We start from the raw sequence: 24,106 nt of genomic DNA, 5'->3' as shown, positions 1-24,106 counted from the left end.
GTTTTCTGGTGCAGGAGGGCTTTGCCCGAGTCACCTTCCTCCATTTGGTCTTTGGAAGCATTGCCAGGGCCTAGGCTGCCTGCCCTAGCATCCATTGTCAAAAGCATTCCTTGATTGGAGAACCCTCAAGCACGTTGTACAAGTTGTTAAGTTCTATAATGTTAAGTCAGTCAGTCAGTCAAGATGGCTTTATTTCGATAAAAGTTATCATAAAAGCTTTTGAAATACACAATTTCATAAAAAGAAAAAAAAGAAATATAATAAAATAAAAATAGCAAAATAGTCAAAACACAAGAAATTTAACATACAATTAATTTAAGAAGATTTCCGAAGTTCATTTAAAAAAAGAAATATTCCATAAGATAATTTTTTTTTTTTAAGAAACAGATTAAACAATTGATTTAAGCCTCTTGGATCTAATGGACCAAGCCCATGATAAAAATTTTGCAAGAATGCAAGCATATAAGGTACAGCAGTCAGACCTGAGTATGCGTATTGCCTCCGCATGATGCCTAGTGCCCAGCTGGCGACATAGATGTTTAAGCCATTTCTTCCGTGGCAAGGTATACTCTCCGCATTCAAATAAGAAGTGCGCCGCTGTCTCTGGTCTGCCTATACACATTGGGCAATACTTTGTGGTTTGCACGGGTGGTTTCCACCTTGATGAGAAGGCATACAAAGGAAGAGTACCTGCTCTAAATTTAAAATATAGGGCCCTGTCAAAAGGTTTCTCAATTATGTCCAAGTACAATTCTCGCACTGGCAGGTCCTTAAAATTCAGGAAATCTTCCGTTAATCTGCCCAAGCAGACATTAGTGTCCCTTTTTGACGCTATCCAATTCCAGTACAAAGTGTTTAAAGTTTCTTTCGGTGGAGAGGATCTGTTTAGCCATGCTTCTTTTAGTCCCACATTGGATAACAAGATTTTCATGTCTCTCAACCATTTAATTTTCTGCCATCCTGGAAGTGACATAATTTCTGAAAGGCCTTGTGCATATTTACCAAGTTCCTGTACTCGCCACAGGCGGGCCCATAGCAGCAATGGCCGAAGTTTTGCATTGTCGTCAATTGGGCGACAACCTAAGTCCAACATTAGTGGGACCATAGGCGTACCTTGCGGGAGGGACATAATTGCTCTGCAAAATTTCCTCTCAGATCTTGGCAACTCGTTAGTAATAGCTGAGCCCCATAACTCAGCCCCATAAAGAGCAGAGCTAACCCCTTTGGCTGCATACATTTCGAGAACAGTAGATATAGGTCTAAAAACACAAGAGCGTTGTTCTTTCAATAGAGCTCCTGTTATACGTTTGTGGGTTAGCAACATTTTATCCAAATGAGGGGCCCATTGCATTTTGTGGGACAACCGTATGCCTAGTTAGTCGAAAACTTCTACTTTCCCCAAGGGTTCTCCATTCAGAGTAGGAGGGCAAATTGTTTTTTTGGGGGGATTCAGCACAAGATACTTCGTCTTTTCGGTGTTAATAATCAAACCCCGTTCAAAGCAAAAGGACTGGAAATTGTTCAATAGTCTTTGGAAGCCAATCGGGGTTTTCGATATCAAAAGCGTATCATCCGCGAAGAGAAGGGTTGGTATTCGCTCTCCAGCCAGGGATGGTTCATCTGAAGGATGTCTCCGAAGGTGCTCAACCACCCCATTAATATAAAGGGAAAAGAGGGTGGGAGCTAGGACACATCCCTGGCGGACCCCCCTCTCTACCGGGATGCTGCTAGTTTTTTCACCCTCTGGGCCCCACCTTATCTGGGCAAAACTATTTTCATGAAGCCTAATAATAATGTTAAGAACAATGTTACTATGTCACTTGGTTTGAGATCATCTTTGCCACTGTTTTTCCCAAACACTTGTGAGAGGCGGAAGGGCAGCGGGAAGGAAATGGAGAAACAAATGTTATTTCAACGTTATTCAAGGATCTGAACCTCCCATGATTTTAAGAGAGGCCTCCTCTACCCCACTCCGCACCGACTCCTTATCTTTGTGCCCCATACCAGTTCCAGGTTAGATGCATTTTAGAGGAGGACATTGGACACAATATTTAACTATGGCACTTAACGGCCTACATTTTCCTTCAGTATTTCCTCTTTCCCTCTTCATGTATTTGGGATATTGAAATTTCAAATATTTTTCAATTTTTTTTTTACTTGAAACTTAAATGAAAATTAATGAGTTATCTTTTTGTGCTGCGTTCTCCCCAGCACCACAGCATACATATTTTAGGAAAAGTGCTAATGAAAATGAAAATAAGCTGAGGACCATAGAACAACTTTCTCAATGCCTATACTCCCACCTGATGGCCAATTTCATCATAGCACCCACGGAGTTGTTTAGCAAACATATTTTTCTCCACGTTTATAAAAAAAAAGCTAGAGCACTAGAGATTCCCTGATAAAGAATTGTCCAATGTCAAATATTTTGCTGAGTATAGGGAAAATCCTATCATTTTATATAGAGAAACCATTGTGAACATAATTTATGTAGCAAACATTTGTATTGGCTAATTGATATTTTTGCTAGCAAGCTATCGGAACATACAGTCGCTGATCAATCACAAATGTATAGGAAACAAAATAAGCTGACAGACTTAGAGGGAGAAAAGATGTTATCGAACATGATGTAAACAAACTACAGACAAACTGAGGATTGATGCCATTTTATCAACTGTTCTTATCTCAAAATCTAATATGTTCAGTTCTTGTGATGCATTCGTTTTTTACTTTTTTGTTTAAAAAGAAGGGGCTGTCTGAGTATTCGGCGCTCCTGCAGTAATTCCCTCTTGCCTCTGTCTGTAATAATTGCATTTTATGGGTAAATAGAGAAATGCGGAGGTAAATTTAATTGTAGGAGTAGAAATAGATTGTGGTTTGCGGGGAAAAAGAAAGGTACTCTTGGAAAGAAAAGGGAGATATAAAAAGACGTTCAAGTGAAGTCCATAAAGGGCAATCAGCTGCGGGTTTAAGGAGCCAGAACAACGCCTGACGTAAAAGAGATGCTTTTTGATAGGTCCTAAAATCTGGGAAATTATCTCCACCTTCATTTTTGGAACGGATTAACCGTTTCAGAGATATTCTGGGTTTTTTGTTATTCCATAAAAAGGAAGAGAGTGTAGAATTAACCTTATTAAATGATTTAACAGGAATTGGAGCTGGTATGTTAGAAATAGTGTATAAGACTATAGGTGTTAGCATCATCAATGGTGTCTAGACGTCCCCACCAAGATAAGTAGAGGGGATGCCATTTAGTGGTCAGGTCGGAAAGCTTTTGGATGCATTTATTCATACAAAGTGCAACTGTATCTGAGATAGTAGGTGTGATATATAGTCCTAAATATTTAATGTGATTTGGACTCCACATGAAGTTAGAAGCACTAAAATCTGGTTTGAAAGTATATTTGGTTAAGGGTAGAATTTCACATTTGTCGTTATTTAGCTTATAACCAGAAATAAGAGAATATGCTTGGACTTCAGTTAGAAATGTGGGGATTGACTCGCTGGGGTTAGAAATAAAAAGCAAAATATCATCAGCGTAAGCTGCAAGTTTAATATGATTATTAGTCGTTTGGAAACCATGCAAATGTGGGTTTTGGCGCAATTTAGAAGAGAAACCAGGGAGGTAAATTTAGGACCAAAGCCAAACCATTCAAGAGTGTAGAACAGATATGGTAACTCAACACCTATCGAATGCTTTTTCTGCGTCTAACGCAATTACTGCCAAAGAGTGAAATAGACGAGGATTTGGACAAAATTTTAAAAAGAAGTCGGGTATTGTCTGTAATAAAACGTCCTTTAACAAAGCCAGACTGTTCCTTACCCAGCAGGTTTGGTAAATAAGAATCGAGTCTAATAGCAAGTGCTTTTGCAAAGATTTTATAGTCAATGTTAACCAGAGAGATGGGCCTAGAATTTTTACAAAATCTAGAATCTTTACCGTCTTTAGTGATGAGGCATATATGTGCTTCTGAAAAGGAGCCCGAAGATCTATTTAACGAGCTAAAAAAAGTTGTTAAGAGGTATAACTTAGGCAAAAGGATCTTGGAAAAGTGGAGATAGAATTCAACGGTGAAGCCATCTGGGCCAGGTGCTTTATCTTTTTTGAGGCGTTGAAGTGCAGATAATAGTTCTTGTTCTGTAGCCTCTGATTCCAAAGGGGACATATCCAGAGAAGAAAGATCTGGTTTTGGTAAATCGGAAAAGAAATGTGAAAGGGAGTCCACAGCGGGCTGTGTTTCGGATGAGTATAATGTTTTATAAAAGAGGGAGAATTCATTTAGAATTTCAACGTCTTTAAATTGTAAATTTGAATTAGTATCATAAACTGATTCTATATTTAATTTGTTTTGCCTGACTTTTAAGTAGTTAGCCAATATTTTCCCAGCTTTGTTTTTACCCCCGTAGAATTTAGCGCTAGATTTCAGCATATATAAGGAGACGTCATCAGTTGATTTTTTTATTAAATTGCAACTTAGCCTTTATAAGAGCTGTTAAACAGTCTTTTGAGTGTGATGTGTAGTAAGAGTGTTCCAGCTTCTTAATGTCCTGAAGAAAATTTTTCATATGTAACCGTGAGGATCTGCGTTGCCTGACCACAAAACCAATAATTAAGTCTCTTGCCAAAGCTTTATAAGCATCCCATATAGTGGAAAACAGTATGTGTTCAGTGTAATTGAGTTCAAAGAATTCATTGAAAAAAGTGGTGAAAGAAGTAGTAAACTCTGGGTTTAAAAGAAGAGCTTTATTAAAACGCCATCTTCTAGGGATTGAAATGTGGGTAAAATGTCATGTTGATCGTAACAGGAGCATGACCTGAGAATAAAATAGGGCCTATTTCAGCATGTGTAAGCATTTGTGAGATGTTATGGGATAAAAAAAATATAGTAAATTCTGGATTGGGTGTGATGAGTGGGGGAATAGAAGGTGTATTCTCTGGTAGTTGGATTGCATAAGCGCCAAGCATCAAGAAGTTTGTGTTGATTAATAGAGTGAACAAAAGATTTATGTTGTTTATCGGGGACAAAGGAAAATTTTGAATTCCTGTCAATAAATGGGGCAAAAACCTGGTTACAATCGCCAGCCAATATAAAATTGTCTTCCATAGAGTGTGTAATTAGTTTAGCCAATGTGGGCCAGAAGGATGGCTCACTCGAAGTAGGGGCATAAACATTAAGAAGAGACACCGGAACATCTTGTAGCAGCAATTTGACATTCAGCCATCTACCACCCCACATCTCCTTCAACCATACCACCGAACTCCACTGGACCGACCACCGCTGCATCCACTTCATCTTCAAGAAGCCCACCACGCACCACCGCACCCAACAGATGCCTCAACGCTGCTGGAGCAAAGTCACCGAAGACCAGCTAACCACCACCCTCGCCCAGAGCCCACCCGCCGACCATACCGACCCCAACACCGCCGCCCGCAACCTCAGACAGTGGATCAACGACTGCGCCAACACCCTCGCCCCGATCAAGAAACCCTCAAACAATCATACCAACAAGAAAGCCAGCTGGTTCACTGAAGACCTCCGGGCCTCCAAGCAAACCTGCCGAAAGCTGGAGAAGATCTGGCTCCTTGAACGAACATCGGACAGCCACGCCGCCCACAAGAATGCCACCCGCAGACACCATCACCTCATCAGATCCGCCAAAAGGGCCTCCTTCAAAGACCGCCTAGACAACAACGCGCACAACAGCAAAGAGCTCTTCAACATCGTGAAGGAACTCTCCAACCCCAGCTCCAACACCAACGACGACCCACCCTCACAAGACCTGTGCGACTCGCTGTCCACCTTCTTCCAACGCAAGATCACAGGCATCCACAACAGTTTCAAGGCCACGACCGCCCTGACAACCATTGAGACCTCCACCCCCATGACCACAATCCGCACCAACTGCCTGCTCTACTGGACCAACATCAACGACGATGACACCATCAAGATCATGAACACCATCCACTCCGGATCTCCATCAGATCCATGCCCACACCACATCTTCAACAAAGCCAGCACATCCATCGCACCCCATCTCCGGAAAGTCATCAACACCTCCTTCGAGACAGCAACCTTCCCGGAGAGCTGGAAGCACGCCGAGATCAACGCCTTACTCAAGAAATCCAAGGCGGACCCCAAGGACCTCAAGAACTTCCGCCCATCTCCCTGCTCCCATTCCTGGCAAAGGTCATCGAGAAGACGTCAACGAACAACTGACCCGCTACCTCGAGGAGAACAACATCCTGGACCCTTCCCAGTCCGGGTTCCGCAGCAACCACAGCACCGAGACTGCCCTCATCGCCGCCACCAATGACATCAGGTCCCTGCTGAACAACGGAGAAACGGCGGCCCTCATCCTCCTGGACCTGTCAGCCGCCTTCGACACGGTCTGTCACCACACACTACGAACACGTCTCCACAACGCTGGGATCCAAGAGAAGGCCCTGGACTGGACCACCTCTTTCCTCTCCGGCAGAACACAGAGCGTCCGCCTTCCCCCCTTCTGCTGCGAAGCCACCGAGATCATCTGAGGCGTACCCCAGGGCTCATCCCTCAGCCCAACTCTGTTTAACATCTACATGGCACCGCTCGCCCACATCGCCCATCGGCACGACCTCAACATCCTCTCCTACGCCGATGACACCCAGCTGATACTCTCCCTCACCAAGGACCCCCACACTGCCAAAACCAACCTTCACGAAGGAATGAAGGCCGTTGCTGAACGGATGAGGAACAGCTGACTGAAGCTGAACTCGGACAAGACGGAGGTCCTCATCCTCGGATCCAACCCTTCGGCCTGGGACGACTCCTGGGGGCCGACCGCACTGGGAACCGCTCCAACACCCACCGACCACGCACGTAACCTAGGGGTCATCCTCGACTCTACCCTCTCCATGACTAAACAGGTCAACGCCGTCTCCTCCTCCTGCTTCAACACCCTCCGTATGCTCCGTAGGATCTACAAGTAGATCCCCACTGAAACGAGAAGAACAGTCACCCAGGCCCTTGTCAGCAGCAGGTTGGACTATGGAAACGCCCTCTTTGCAGGAGCCTCTGCCAAACTCCTGAGACGGCTCCAACGCATCCAGAATGCCTCTGCACGCCTGATCCTCGACATCCCTCGCCGCAGCCACATCACACCCCACCTGAGAGACCTGCACGGGCCCCCGGTCAACAAGAGGATAACCTTCAAGCTTCTCACCCACGCACACAAGGCACTCCACAACACCGGACCGACGTACCTCAACAGACGACTCAGCTTCTACACCCCCACCCGCCAGCTCCGCTCCGCCGACCTCGCCCTCGCTACAGTCCCCCGCTTCCAAAGAGCGACCTCAGGGGGCAGATCGTTCTCCCACCTCGCCGCCAAGACCTGGAACACCCTCCCCATCCACCTACGGCAGACCCAAGACCTGCTGACCTTCAGAAAACTCCTCAAGACCTGGCTTTTCGAGCAGTAGCAGCATTCCCCACCCCAGCGCCTTGAGACCCTCACGGGTGAGTAGTGCGCTTTATAAATGATATAATTGATATGATTGATCTATCGGACTCTTATGACAAAAGTGAAATTGGAAGCGACTTGCGGCAAAGTATCATTACCCCGTTGCGTTTTCCATCCCCTGGAGATGAGAAAACATCCCTCACCCACCCTCTTTTCAATTTTAATGATTCAGTATCTGTTAGATGAGTTTCTTGTAAAAATACCAGATCAGCATTTAGTATAGCCAAGTGAGTAAGGATTCTTTGCCACTTGATAGGAGAGTTGAGACCCCTAACGTTCCATGAAATGAGTTTCAGTGACATAAGTAATCCAAAATAAAATAGAACAGAACTGTGAGGCACATAGCCAGTTCAGCAGTACAGCATTGCATGAGAATAAAAAAGAATGAAAAGAGCTGGAGTACAGAAATGATGAGGAGTATAGATAATGAATAAAAGAAGAGATTAGGAAAAAGATAAAGGACAATAAGAATGAGAAGGTAATAAGTAGAGCAGAGACAAGAGAGAGTAAGTGTTAGTGATGAATAAAAAATATGTAAAAAAGAAAATGAGACTGAACAAGAATGTATAGGACACCAAAAGCAAAAACAGGGGAGAACTGTAAAACAAAACAAAAAACGAAAGACTAAACGAAAGACATACCTACACTAAGGGAACAAGAAGATGGGGGAGGGTGGAACCACACGAAGCGGATGGGACGTCCAGCGAAAATCAAACCAGACCAAGGAGGGAACACGCCATAACATAGATGTAACTGTGGAAGCAGAAAGAGGGAAGATGAAAAGATGTTCAATTAATATAGTATGTATAAATATAAAGCCAGTAAAAACATATACTACTAGTTTTAAACATTTAAGAGGAAACCAAACTGTGTAATTAAATAATTATGCAAAAGTCATGGAATCAGCACAAAGGTAACAACATAGACAAAAGTCTTCAAATAACTCAGGGTCCGTGTGAGGAGGATGGTCCTAAAGAATCCATAAAGTCTGTCTTATGGGCATTAATGAAGCTTTGCAGACGTACTGGATCATCATATGAAGTGGTTTTATTAGTGTAGGTGACTTTAAACAAGCAAGCATGATAAAGGACATAGCTAGCACCCATAGAACGTAGGACTGGCCTCATATCAAGATAGGTTTTACGTCTTGATGCAGTAGCTCTGGAATAGTCCTGTGCGAAGAATAATATAGCTCCAGACCAGGAGATCTTCTGAAGGGCTTTGGCAGCAGTTAGAACTTTTAACAAATCCGTGTACTCCAAAAAATATAGGATGACACCTCTCGGTTTCTGTGAAGGTGAAGTGACAGTAGCAAGGCGGCCTAACCTGTGAGCACATTGTATGTTTAGTGCGGTGTCCTCTTCTGGCAAATGAAGGATCTTTTGAAGAAAGGACTTGAAGAAGGCGATAGGGTCATTACCTTCAACCCCCTCTGCCAGATTATAAATACGCAAATTGTTCCTCCTATTTCGGTTTTCAAGGTCCTCAACCTGTTTCTGTAGTGTTGATACTTTAGACTTCAAGGAGGTAACCCATTTGGTAGTGTCTTGAAAGGAGGAGACATTCTGCTCCACTGTGGTGAACCTGGTATCTAATTGCGAGTACTTCTCCGAGAGGGTTTGTAATGTAATACTAGTTTCCTCCATAAACCGTCTGAGAGCTCTTATTTCCTGTAACAGTAGCTGCATTAAGACTGGAGAAACCAACTTGGGAGGCGAAGTGGGATCTTTTTTTTAAACGTTTCACGTTGGATTTCCCCGTTGTTAACTGAGCAGATTCCATATCCACGGTACACTGGTCTATTTCCAGGAGACCTAAAGTATCCAATCGGGAAAGTTCGGAAAATACTTTTGCGTTTTTGATAAAGGTGTGTTTAGATTTTGAGATAGCAGAATGAACACCTTTTATTCTTCCCATGTAACTATGATGACAGAAGTTGAAAGAGGAAGCATGGAGTCTGTGGTTCGAGAGTCTGCAGACAAGACGATAGAACCCCTCAAAAAATATGTGATGAGGAATATGTCAAGCTAAAGGATAGTATGGACCAGTAATTATTAAAAGTCTGTTTAGTCACCAGCACTGGGTGGATAACTGAATTTCAGGAAAAGGCGCTGTAATGCAATTAGAGGATCCCATGTAGTAAAAGAGCCTTGCATATAAGAAAAATAAGGTCTGCAAAACCTTATATGCAATTTATTTAAATTGGACTGTCCGTCTCCTGCTGGCAGTGAAGATTTATATCCACAGTAATTATGCAAGGAGAACAAGGTCTGCAAAACCCTATGAGCTATTTAGTAAAATTGACATTCTGTCTCTTGCTGGCATTGAAGAAATATTTTCACAAGAATTAAGGAGAGGAACAAAATGGTGGCTATAACCACATCACCATAACACCTAAAAATAGGTGAGGTGAAACTGGGTCACTATGTCACCAAAAGTCACTGTATAGGAGAAGTGACACATAGCTGAGGCAGTGGGGACCAACAAATGCAGTAAGAAATGCCTCCGTTATAAAAAGAAATGCTGGAATGCCACATTATGAGGAGAATCCCAAAAAAAGAGAAGAAAAGAAAATGGCGGTCCTCATAGCGCGACCTCGTCGGTGCATTGAAAATGAGGAAAAGGAGCGTGCAAGTTACCAGAGAACCTCTCCAAGATGCGGCATTCTTTCGGGTAGGGGTTCATCCACACGGCTACCAAACAGCTTCAGAAATGAGCTGTAACGGGCGTTGTTCACCTGTGCCGGTCCGGGAGCTTCACCGCGGCGCCTCCATTCCAGTTGGGCTCCAAGCCACGCCCCCCACGTTGTTGAATGTTTTGAAGATGATGCAGCATGTTTTGAATATTGTTATTTGTGCCACTGGCTGCCAGTAAAGTTCTTACATCAGGAGGATAATGTGGCACAGTTTCGGTTGTTTAGTTTAACTTAGGCTGCCTGATTCTGGATAATTTGTAGCCTATTGATGAGGCATTTAGGGAGATTTGCTTATAGGGAATTGGCATAATCTATCCTTGAGATGACAAGTGTGATAACAGCTTGAATGAAGGTCTCTGGTGTAAGGAGTTAACTATTTTCCTGCTCATCCAGAGCATTAAGAAGGATAAAGAGATTACTGCTCCAATTTGTGACCCCATAGATAATTCGTCATCGATAATCACTCCAAGGCTCTTTACTGATTTTTGGGGGATTGGGAGGTTCCCATCTTGGAGGGCCAGAATGGTGCTATCCAGTAATCAATCGTACTTTTGATAATGACAATTTCGCTTTTATCTGGGTACAGTTTGAGGTGATAACTGTTTATCAAGTTGCAGATGAACAGCATAGTGGTTTGAAAGAATTCTTTGTATTCTTGGTAGTTGTCAAGTCTGAATAGTAATTGAATGTTGTCTGCATAGTTGTAAATCATACACTGCCTCTTTCCGAGAGAAGGAATTAGTGGGCAGATGTAGAGGTTGAAGAGTTGAGGGGTAAGGGAAGAGCCCTGTGGGACTCCGCAGTACAGCTGGACCTCAGAAGAGTTGTATGGGGTTAGGCTGACCAACTGGGAAGGGTTACTTAGAAAGGAAATGATCCAGGCCAATACTCTGCCCCAAAATCCTGCTGCCTCGACATGGTCCACTAAGAGATTGTGGTCCACCATGTCAAAGGCCAGAGACAGGTTCAGGAGGACCGGTGCCTAAGTAGCACCTAAGATTTGTTTTTGCCACATGTGCCTCTATTACCTTAGCCAAAAATTACAGTAGGGATATGGGGTGGCAGTTTTTCAGTATTAGAGGGTCCTCTCCTATTTTCCTCTGTAGGGGTACCACCATGACTTCTTTGAATGCTCTCAGTAATGTCCCTGTGCTGATGGAGGGATTAACGTGTAAGAAGACTGGGTCCAAGAAGTTGGAGAATACTGTTTTTAAGATTTTTTGTGGACAAATGTCATTAGGGGATCCTGATTTTACTTTGATCAGCAGGTCCTTGAGGCAGTCCATGCTGATAACAAGATGTAAGGAAAGTATGATGGGGAATCACTAGAAAAACCACGGGTGAAATAATCCCTCCTCCAAGCTGTCAGAATCTTACACGACCAAACAAGTGCCTGTGTCCACTATGGAAGCATGGGATAATGTACTTCCTACTTCAAAATCCATATAGACAATTGTTAGACCTGACAGCCTTTGGGTGGTCTTCCCCCAACTTTTTGGCAGTTTACCTCCACATTTTGCTGTATTGTTTTTGTTGACATTAGGACTCAGCGCTTTACCCCTTCTAATCAGTAATAAAGTGCAAGTGCTTCTTCCCTAAACATGGTTTGATTGACTTATCCAAAACTGGTATATTTATTTTATCTGTAAGTCCCTAGTACAGTTCACTACATGTGCCCAAAGCCTGTAAATTATATGCAACAAGTGGGCCTGCGGCACTCATTGTGCCACCCACACAAGTAGCTCTTTAACCCGTTGGGCGCCCATGACGAGCTCAGCTCGTCATGAGGCCCAGTGGAGTTTTGCTCATGAAGAGCTGAGCTCGTCATAACCGCCGCGGAACGCCCATGCGGTGATAATTCCCCTTCTGTGCGTGGCGTTCCATTGAGTGGGCAGAGTCATGACAAGCTCAGCTCGTCATGAGGACAGCACCGCTGTGCAGCAGGATGAGCTGAGCTCGTCGCGAGCGCCGCGCACGAACACTGTAACCCCCGCACAGGAGGGGAATTAGCCCAGCGGGGAAGGGGTTAAACATGTCTCAGGCCTGTCACTGCACATCATGTGTGTGTAGTTTACACTGCCATGTCAACTTGGCATTTAAAACCCTGTGCCAAACCTTAGACTCCGCTTTTATTACATATAAGGCACCCCTAAGGTAGGTAAAAGGTAACCCATACGGTAGGGTGCTGTGTGAGTCAGAGGTAGGACACATACGTTTAAGTTTTACATGTTCTGGTAGTGAAAAACACCTACATTCATGTGCCTCTACTGTGAGGCCTACCCTCCCATAGGTTAACATTGGGGATTCCTTACTACAATTATACACTGTATTTCTTGATTGAGAAGGAGTAGCTATGTCATGTTTAATGTAAAATTGGAATGGTATTCATGAATCCCCTTTCTCTGCTCTTAGCTCCATGTGCCTGCAGCATATCTCCAATACACGTTTGGGGAGGGTGACAGTTGGACTTTGTGTATTCCCTCTAGACAACCTCACACAGATGGAGGTTAGGTGTGACTGTGTGGCCATCTGCATCCTGATGAGTTATCTTGGGCAGGATGGGAGGAAGGAGCTAACACTACACCTGAGTGGGCAGTGTCCTGTCCCTGCACAAAGGGTTGCATACCCCCGTAGAGAGTCTGGAGTCACTACCACTTCAAAGACACAACTGGGTATAAGTATTGAGACTCTGTCAGGAAGAAGGACTGCAGTGCTGCTACAGGGTCTGCCACTCTGCTGGACTGCTGCTTCTCTGGAACAACTGCTTTTCTGCTGTGCTGCTTGCTGCCTGTTACTCTCTGCCCCTGCTGACGAAGAACTGGACTCTTGCTTGAACCCAGAGTGATCTCCAAGGGCATCCTGTTTTGAGACTCAGGGATATCAATCTGTTCCTGTTGGAAGTGGATCCAGATGCTTGCTCCAGTAGAACCGACCAATCCTTTGCTGCATGTACCAGAACCGGAGCATCACTGTTATTGCGGGAACAGAACTGGTGCATCGCACTCAGAACCAGCTCATTGCCATCAGAACTAACGCATCAGAACCACTGCATCGCTGCGGCTGCATTGAGAGAAGATCAACACATCCTTTTGACTGCATGGACAAAACTGGCGAATCGGCTTTAGAACCAACACAAGTCGGTGCCAGCACTTTGGCTGATGAGGGTTGATACCCCGAAACCGGCTAGGATGCTTGTTTCTGGCTTTGCAGTTTGGGCTGGACTCTTCCCATAAGGTACAGGGTCAAGACTGATTTGCATATGGCCAGGTCTAAACTGGGGTGGCATGGTGAGCAAAAGAATGATGGATTTAACCCAGATCTCTCAACTGAGGGTGAATGTTGTGATTTGTTCTGCATTCTGTCCATCAATTGTGTGTCTTTCACTTTGTCTACAGCGCTGGCGCATCGCCATCATTGCATGGAGAAATAGATGCATCACCTTGATTGTGGGATCAACACCGACGCATCGCTTTGCTGCACCCCGCATCTCGCTGTTGTGACTAGGATCAAGATACTTTGTTCAGTGGGCTTCGCATGACTCCTGTATCTGGCCCTGCTCTCCATCATGGTCTGCCTGAACTCTTGACTTTGCCTCAGTCCAGCGTGACCAGATAACCCCCATAGGCACTTATTGCTTCTAAAATTCCTATCTTGCCTTCTACTTATTAGATTTTTGTAATTTTGGTCTTGTTTTTGTCTTGTTTTATTTATAAAATCCTAAACTATTTCTCTAAACTGATGTGGAGTATTTTGTGGTGTTTTCACTGTTACTATTTGAAGTGTTGCACAAATACTTTACACATTGCCTCTTAAGTTAAGCCTGCCTGCTCTGTGGCATGCTACCAGAGGGTGAGCACAGGTTAATTTATGGTGTGTATCTGACTTACCCTGAATAGGATTGTGGTTCCTGCTTGGACAGGGTGCATACCTCTGCCAACCAGAAACTAGAGGCCTCATTTACAAGAAATTGGCGTAGGGCAGAACCACAAGTCTTTTTGGTGCGCTGCCCTTCGCCAATCTGAAAGGGCAGAAATGCACCATATTTATGAGGTACAAAAAATATCCAGAGAGGGGTTTTCCTAATTCTATGTGTGCTGCATAATGCAGCACATATGGAAAGAGGAAGAAAAATTGGAACAAATGAAAACATTTCTCCTTGTTACTCGTGCTCTGGGATGACATAAGGTTTTGGCACTGCCCCAGTTTAGCGTGATTTTGTAAATCTGGGGCAGCATCAAAATCCATGGGTGTTGCGTGGTAACACCCAGCGCAACACCCATGGGCAGTCTTCTTGGCGCAGAGTAAGGCAACGCAGTGCTTTTCCCTGTCTTACTCTATATATGTGGGTCTATAAAAAATCCATGCAGGGTACCTTTGCGTGACCTCGTAGATGTGATTGAGAGGCCTGTGCCAGAGGAGTGTAAAAAAAGTGACACTCCGGTGGTGCAGGCCTCTTGTAAATAAACCCTCCAATTTCTGATAACGAGGCTTACTCGCTCCCCTACTGTTCTCCCTCTTCTTGAATGACACCAAAGAATTTCTTGCTTGGGGGAACCCGGACGTCGCGAAGTTGTGCAACAAAAAGATAGTTATCCTTCTTTTTGCCAATGATGCAATAATACTGTCAAGGACACAAAATGAAATGCACAAGTCACTCTACTATTTTGAAATGTTTTGTGACACAAGGATCTAATCAATGCACAAAAAAACAAAGATAATGCCAATGTCAATGGTTCCACAACTAAGAAAACCTGCAAGGATAGCTGGGCAGGAGCTCGAAGTTGTTAAGAACTATGACTATCTTGGAATCTGTCTTAACAACAAATTGACCTGACAAGACCATGTTGAAAAGGCATTCAACATGTTGCAGTTCCTAGGACATGCCTTCCTGTGGGGCAAGTACAAAATTGGGCGCCATGCCTTGAGCATCATCTTACAAGTACATAGGCAAAAAGCCATGGCTGCAGCAGTATTTGCCACTAGTTATGAGAATAGAGCGATTGTAATCTTTTAGGAGTTTTATATAGCGCAAACCTGACCCGGAGGTATCAGAGCGACTTCAAAAAACAGAAAACTCTTTTTTGATATCTCTATTGAATTTGGGCTGTGGCACGTCACTTCTCAAATTATTCTTGGAACTGGGACTGTTGCCCATTCTGACACCATTACCCTGGCCTCAATGCTCTACTGGCTATGTTTAAATTGAAATTGCCATGGGGTGTCATATCTCAAAGCAGTACTCAAAGTATCAGCCTCAGGCAAATACCAGTATAATCCTAGTCAATCCACATTTCAAAAAATGCCTCAATAAACTTGGCTTTTGTCACCTATGGTCTGACCAAGCCTTATTGTTGATGCTACAGCTGGTATGGTCACAGACTCCTACTAGAGCTCGAAACGTAACTCTGGTATTGAATTTGCACGTTCCTCAAAATCAATTGACAAATATCTGCGGGTAAAACATTTATTGGGCATGGAAAAGTATTTAAATGAAATTTTCCCTGATGTACGTTGCACTTAATATTTAAATTCCACCTAGGCACTTTACCTACCATATCTTATTTTGTTACATTTGCTGCTAATCAACCCAAGTCCGACAAAACTCGCGATTCGGGCTTCGGAACCCACGCATGTTGGCGCCGGCATCGACAAAGCACTCACGTTCTAAAAGTCTTCTACCTTTATTCAACCAATGTTCTTTTATTTTTGCCCTCATTCACCACAATCAATTCCGACTGTCCACCTTAGATCTCCTTTTTGCTGCCCTTAGATCTCCTTTTTGCTGCCCTTCTGTCTTATATTTGGAGATTAATAAGGCTGCCCAGCTGGGGAAGATAGTTATAACTCTAATGGATCAGCTCTTGCCTGGCTGTGTATCTGGGATAAAAGTCGAGGTGTAATCATAGGACATTGGGAAGAACCAACATTAACCCTCCTAATTGTTCCCCTGGTTTTCTCCCCATCCATGTTATTGGTAGAGCACACATCATGGCTCTTCTAACGCAGGTACTGTTTGTATCTATTTTACAGTGCCCAACCACTCAACCTTGGTAGGGCGCAGCTTAGATAGCCATTGTCTGCAAATTTCTCTTCTTACCAGTAGATTTAAGTAAAATAGCAACTTTCGGCAATCCTTATAAAGTTTGCTACGCTCTGGCGTGCTCCCAAAAATAATCAACTCAAGGCTTACCTTGATGTTGACTCGATAAAGGTCACTCAGGATCTTACCCACATTGACCCAGTAATGCAGAATACCAGGGCAAACCATAAACATATGGATGTTATAAGCTCTGCTTAGTCTACATTTTGGGCAGGATACTGAGTCCATCCCTCTCAGTTTAGCAATTCGTATTGGAGACCAAAACGCTCTGTGGAGGGAGAAAAGATGTTTCCTTTTAAAAAAGGTGGGTTTAACCCTGCCGTAAAGTGTGCACACTGATGACTTGCCATAGGTCTCTTATCCTCAGCCCCAGCAAGCACTCTCCCACAGTTCCTCAGGTAGATTGAAGTCTTCATCCATAATATCCAGCACCAGCCAGTACCATAGTGTTTGACCTGGCCCTTTTTGCAGGGTTAACCCCGAACGTTTTGCTTCCTTCCTCCTACGTTTTTCTGCCCTGTTTCTATTGGCCTTAGGACTCTGGGCACTTTACCACTGCTGATCAGTGCTAAAGTGCATATGCTCTCTGTCTAAATTGGGATTATGATTGGATATTTATGATTGGAATATTTGATTGACTGGTAAGTCCCTATAAACCCTTGTGAAATGTGTTGTGCACAGGGCCTGTAAATCAAATGCTACTAGTGGGCCTGCAGCATTGGTTGTGCCTTCCACAAAAGTAGCCTTTCAAATGTGTCTTAGACCTGCCACTAAAGTGTCTGTGAGTGCAGTTTTAAACTACCATGTTGACCTGTCAAGTATAACCACTTGCCAGGCCCTAACCTGTAAGTCACATCTAAGGTACCCCATGGACAGGTTGCAGTGTATGGGAAAGGTAGGACATGCACTGGTGTGTTTTACATTTCCTGATAGTGAAATACTGGAAAATTAATTTTTACACTTTTGCAAGGTCTAGCTCTCCCATAGGCTATCATTGGAGCTGCCTTGTAAAATATTACACGTGAAACTTTCAATTGGGAACAGCTAGAGATTTGGAGTATGGGCTCTCTGAACTCAGAATTTAACAACACACCTTTTCAGTAAAGGTGGTTTTTAAATTGTGTGTTTGAAAATGCCACTTTTAGAAAGTGGGCATTTTATTGTTTAACCATCCTGTGTACCTCTTCCTGCTTGAGGATTCACCGTCTGATTTTTAGATTATTGGGGGTTGTTTTTGCATTCACTCCAGACACTCACACAAAGGGAGCTGAGGTGTGCCCTGCATGTGCTGATGGACCATCCTGGGCTAGAGTGGTGTAAGGAGTTGTCACTGACACCTGAATAGGCTGTGGCTGCCTTGCACAATGCTGTCTTCTCCCCCTGTAATGTGGCTGGACCAGGGAGGACAGAACTGGTTTTACTGAGCAAGAGAGACTTTCTGAACAAAGAATTCAAAGGGAAAAAGGGGTATGAGTTTTAGACCTAAAACCGCAGAAGTTTAGGTTACTTCTGGAATCAAGTGAAACCTCTGCCAAGGAGAAGAGCTGAAGAGCTCTGGGGAGGAGACTGTCCCTTTTCTGTGTGGTGCTTTGCTGGGTTGGCCTGCAGTTTCTGCTTCTAGCAAAGGGAGGATAAAGACCTGCTTGAGAAGAATCTCCAAGGGCATGTGTGTGCTGTCCTCAAGTCTCAGGACACAAAGAGTTCACCTACTGCCTTCTCAAACTCCATTGCTCTGAGTTTGGGCGTGCCTTTTCCAGTGCTGGGCCCCTGGAGGTTGTTCCCGCAACAGAAAGCTGTGAAAAACTGAAGAAATCTGCAAAACCAACACTTTGCTCTTATTGTGGCTACATTTTATGATGCAAAACTGCAGTGTGGGAAAAACTCCCAATGCACAGTCTAGGGATGCCAAAGAAATTGACGCAGCGCCTGCCCAGAGCCCGAGAAACCACAGCACACCAACTCCAACGGTGTCCCTGCTGTGCGACTAAAAAGATCAATGCATCATCAGTCAGCTGGTACGGAAATCCACACAACGCCTGTAGTGACTAACAAGCATCGCACCTGTGTGGCACGTTTTTCTGACGCAAAAATATATGTGAGAGAGCAGCCCTTCTAACAAAGGGACAGGGTTAGAATACTTAACAACAATAATGGATCCCTCTTGTGTATCTTATATATAATCTCACATACATCAACTCTCTTATACCACGGAAATCATTTACTTAAAATTCTTTCACTCATCCAGCCATGCAATGAGACGTGTTTAATGTAAAAACATCTGTCCTTTATTATAATAATGATCTCTCATAGGCAATCTAAAATGTCCTCAAATTAAATACCATAAAGTACAATTCACAGTCTAAAAAATCATCATGTCATACTAAAAACAATCCTTTTCTATTATTGATACCATATTCAGCACTTTCCTATATCAATGCAATAACTAGATTTCATTGATAAAAACCACATATTTTATTGTTTCATGGGTATATCAAAGAAAAAACGAATGTAAAATAAATACAATAGAAAAGGCCTATTACACAATTCTCTAAAGTAAAGATGTTCCAAGTTGTCAACGCAGCATTTTAGTGGTATATAGCTGGTTTACCCCACCTTCTTCAGGACAAAGTTTTAAAAATAATGATGTTATCTATAAAATAAATGATAAAAACATATTTCAGTATATATGAGCCGCACAAGAACAGTCATGATTACATCAGCAGGTTCAATGCATACATACTATTTCAACCTCCGTTTCTATCTCAACCATTTGTTTTCAAAGTACCCACTCTCTTCTCACATACCATACGGTACCTTCTTTTTTATTACTTCTAATTCATTTGTAACTAAAATCTAAGAATATAAGGATGGGATGGTCATTTACTTCAGTGATTGTATTTATTATTTACATATCACCACTATCAACTTGTGTGGTCTATCCAAGGCATCACTGTTATTAATAAAATATAGTATGCCTCTAAGGTGCTGTAAGTAATTGGTCATAATTCTTAGTTGGCTATTCAGTTATATTTTCTGCCACTCTATTGCATATACAATTTACATTCAACTTACTCTCAAGGTAGTGCCTACTTCCCCTGAGATTATTTTACCATGATCACCTTTCTGGTTTTTCTGGTGGTTCGCAAATGGTTCCTATCACACGGACTTGGCACAAAAAAACAATCTTTGTGCCTGCAGAGAATAAGTATTAAATAATTGTATGTTTTTTGTTTTTTGTTTATTTTATCTTTTTATCACTCCTTAGGATCTAATCTTAGGCTTACCAATAGATCTGCTCATTAGGAATATGAAGTATAGGAGCCAATTTTCTTAATTGTTGGCTAATGTTCTCCAGAGTCGGGGACTTCCCTTTTCTCTCCTGTGTTTTTATTTTGTTCTATATGGGGTTTTGGGTCTTCTTACTGCCCTTGTGTTCTATAGGTATTTTGAGAAATCCTATCCTAATTTTATAAGAGCAATGTCATGTTCTTATTTTTCCCTGAATTTATCATCATTTGTGTTACAAAAGAGTATTCCAATCCTATAGGTTTTATTTTATAGATAACATATTTTTTGTAATACTTTGTCCTGAAGAAGCTGGGGTAAACCAGCTACATATCACCGAAACGCTGTATCGACAACTTGGAGCAATTTGAATTTAGAAAATGGTGTAATAGACCTTTGTATATTTTATTTGTTTGACATTTGTTTTTCTTTGATATACCCATGAAAAAATAAGAAAAGATGTGTTTTTTATCAATGAAATCTAGTTATTGAAGTGATACAGAAAAATGTTGAATATGGTATCAATAATAGAAAAGGATTGTTTTTAGTATGACATGATGATCTTTTAGACTGTGAATTGTACTTTATGGTATTTAATTCGAGGACATTTCAGATTGCCTATGAGAGATCAATATCTTGTGATATTAAAAATTACATTATTATAATAAAGGACAGATGTTTTTACATTAAACAGGTCTGTTTGCATGGTTGGATGGGTGAAAGAAAGTTGAGTAAATGATTTCCGTGGTATAAGAGAGTTGATGTAGTGAGATTATCTATAGGATTCACAAGAGGGATTCATTATTGTTGTTAAGGTTTTCTGACGCAACACCCAAGACCAGAATCGCCTGGGAAATTGACACATCACTTTCCCCTACAGTCTGGATGCGACGCATCACTTCTCCTGCGTGCAGCAGAACTGTCGCATTGCCTCCCCAAGGACTCTGGAACTGATGCATTGCTGTGTTTTTCGCAACTTCCCTTTTCTGCGGCTGTTTCCCTTATGGATTTTGATACATTTGAGGTACTTTGTGTAAAAACCACGCATCCATGGATTTGCTTGAAACCATTTAAAAGTCATATTTTAAGTTGTTCTTTTGGTGCTGTTTGGTTTAGATTAAGATACTTTATTTTTCTAAACTGCTGTAGTGTCCATTTGTTTTCACTGTGTTACTGTGTGTGATATGTACAAATACTTTACACATTACCTCTGAGATAAACCTGTCTGCTCGTGCATAGCTACCAGGGGGGTGAGCAGGGGTTATCTTAGATGTCTAATCCCCTTAGCCTGACTGGAAGGAAGGGTTCCTACTTGGACAGGGTGCATACCACTGTCAACTAGAGACCCCCATTTCTAACACAAAGTGACTCTTTGTTCCTCCACGGGGGCCTTCCTCCAGATATCCTTTCAGTTATTTTTCTCCAAGGACTGTGCCCAACTTCTCAGTTGATAGTACTTAAATTTAGAGGTGGATCCTCCAGTCATTTCTTGTAGATGATCCCAAGTACAGAGGTTCCTCTCCTGTAATAGAATGCAAGCAATTTTCGATTGTAACATGTTTTAAGGTTGATGTTGAATACCCACTGACACCACCTACCATTTCTTAGCCACTATACTTGTGAGCAGAGTGAAAAGTAACACCAAACACAGCAACCAGGAGAGAAACAGGCATAAGGAGTATGAGGGAAATCCAGGACTGGAGCTCACACTCCAAGACTTCATCTGTTTCTTTTTTTTGTAGAAGCAACCAGTTTGCATTCTTCATTTCTGATTAAGCGAGCTGTCTTCCTTTTTTTTGAAAGATTAAATCTCTTTATTAAATACATTTTTATTTGGAGAGAGCAGCAGGAAAAAATAGCAGCATGCATTACAATTCATATATATGTTAAACATCGATTTCATACATTACATATAAGATTTCAGATAAATACATGGGCAAGCAAACAGATTATAGGTTAGAATATAATAGAATAAAGAATAAAAACAGCTAGAGTTGGATTTAAGATCTATTAAAATGAAGGGCATTCATGTACAAAGTGGTAATACATTTTGTTTCAGCGTTCTTCACTAAAATCATAAAGCAGAAGACTGGGGAAGCAACCAAACCTTCCCTCAACCATCCAAGGCGGGCCACCTCCTCTATACCTAGTGAGCAACTTAATCATTGTGGAGCAGATCTTGCAGCCTCTAATTCTTGCGTGTCTACCTTTGCAGCTAGATAAAGTTAATTCAAGGTTATGTGTACCAAGAAGGCGGCCCAACCAGGCTTGACAGGTGAGGGTCTCTGCATCCTTTCACCCTGTGGCTTTAAGCAGCCGGGCTACAGGGACCACTATGATCTATGTTAGGTCGGATATCTCTTTATCGTTAAAGCCCAGGAGCCTCATAGATGGAGTTATACAGACCCTTTGTTAGATTTGGGGGTTTCTAGTTGGCACAGGTAGGTACTTGTGACAAATAGGGACCCTTGCCTCTAGTCTGCGTAAGGGGGCACACTCCTAAAATAACCTTGAGACTTCAGCAGGAGGCAAGCTCTTTTCCAAGCCCTTGGAGATCCTTCACAAGTTGAAAGCAAAGCACACAAAGTTCTTTCTCCTCTCTTTGGCAGTCAGGCAACCACTGAGCCGATCCCCTAAGCAGCACTTCATCTTAGGAATAGTCTCTCCTCAGTTTCTTCTGGTTCCATCAGCAGAGGTTTCTTCTTGTAGTCCAAAAGTGATCTAATTTCTTGGGATCAGGGTTCCAATATTTATACCCCGAAATCCTTTGTCCTCTGAGGGAAGAGGGGCCTTTGCCCAGTCCAAACCAGTTCTGGAGCACTCTGTTTACATGACTCCTTCTTTGCGTTCACATTGCAGAGCAGAAACATCGGACGTCCCACAGGAGGTGGAGCCAGCATTGTGGAGGAAAGGCACAGCCCTAGAGCACTTTGTTGACATGATTCCTTCTCTCCTTTCACAGTGCAGGGCAGAGACATCAGACGCACCACAGGGGGTTGAGCCAGCACTGTGGGGGGCAGGCACCGTCCTATACAGGTCCCAGGTGCAACTGCTCCCTTCCATCTAGATGCAGATCTCTCTATTCACCACTGGGCTGACTCATTCTGTCTCCTGGAATCCCCCAGCCCTGTCACTCAAACTCCAGACAAGGAATACACAACCTAGCAGAGGCAGGCCTGGATAGTTAGACAAGAAAATACCTACTTTCTAAAAGTGGTATTTTCAAACACAGAATGTTAAAACCAACTTCACTAAAAGATGTATTTTATCATTCTGAGTTCAGGCATACTAAACTCGAATTTCTACCATGTTCCCTGAGTCAGTTAGGATTATAAAATGTAATAATCTAACTGTGCATTCTGGCCTATGGCGAATAGATAGCCTTGCAATAGTGAAAAACGAAAATGGCTGTAATTCACTATTAGGACATGCCACACACACCAGGGCATGTCCTACCTTATACTTACAATGCGACCTGCCCTTGGGCCTACCATAAGGGTGTCTGATATGAAGAAAAGGGAAGGTTTAGGGACTGGCGAGTGGGTGCACTTGCCCAGTCAACATGGCAGTACCAAACTGCACACAGGCTCTGCAATGGCAGGCCTTAGACACACTTTTACATGCTGCTTCTGTGGGTGGCACAACCAGTGCTGCAAGCCCAGCAGCAGCATTTGGTTTACAAGCCCTGGGCACACTCAGTGCACTGTACTAGGGTCTGACAAGTAAACCAAATCAGCCAATCATGGAAGCACCAATTCATACATTAATTTATAATAGGGAGAGCATATGCATTTTAGCACTGATCAGCATTGGTAAAGTGCCCAGAGTCATAAAACCAACAAAAACAGGTCAGACAAAATACAGGAGGAAGGCATAAAGTTCAGGGATCATCCTGCAAAAAGGGCCAAACCAACCCCTTTCTTCCCAACACATCATGCAAGAAACCCTCCATCCCTTCTTTTAAAGAAAGTAGTTTCCCACAACTGAAAAACATATGAATCAAATCAGCTGGGCCATGGGCACACGCGGGGCATTTATTGTCCTCCCCTTTACCCCAGTTGAAGAGTTTTGCCGGAGTAACGTAGAGGTTGAAGATGGTCTGATAATGCTGGGCTTTCAGATTAGCCGACGAAAAGGTCTCGCTACCTAATGCAATTGAGCTCTATTAATCCTTGTCGCCATCCCCTAACCTCCTTGTCAAGTTGGCTTCTTCCTTCTCCAGATCGTCAGAGATTGTGCCCTCTAGGATTTTATAAATATGCTTTATCTGGGATGGGGATGGATAATTACTTCCAAGAGAGAAATGTTATCTACGAAAAATAATTCAGTCTTAAGTTGATTTAAGAATTTTGTTATCTGTATTTACTTAAAATAAGATCCCATAGTTGCTCCATACCAGGGCTGCAAATCCATAAATGAACACATTCGGTTGGCCGGATATAGATCCCCTATCTTGATTATACCGTGTTGTTCCCATTGCCCACCCATCACATCATAGATCATTGCAGTGAACAGGGGAGATC

This window comes from Lissotriton helveticus, chromosome 9 (genome assembly GCF_964261635.1).
Source record: "Lissotriton helveticus chromosome 9, aLisHel1.1, whole genome shotgun sequence".
Classification (NCBI taxonomy): domain Eukaryota; kingdom Metazoa; phylum Chordata; class Amphibia; order Caudata; family Salamandridae; genus Lissotriton; species Lissotriton helveticus.
The sequence above is the reverse complement of the archived record's forward strand: the minus strand, read 5'-3'. Positions refer to the sequence as shown.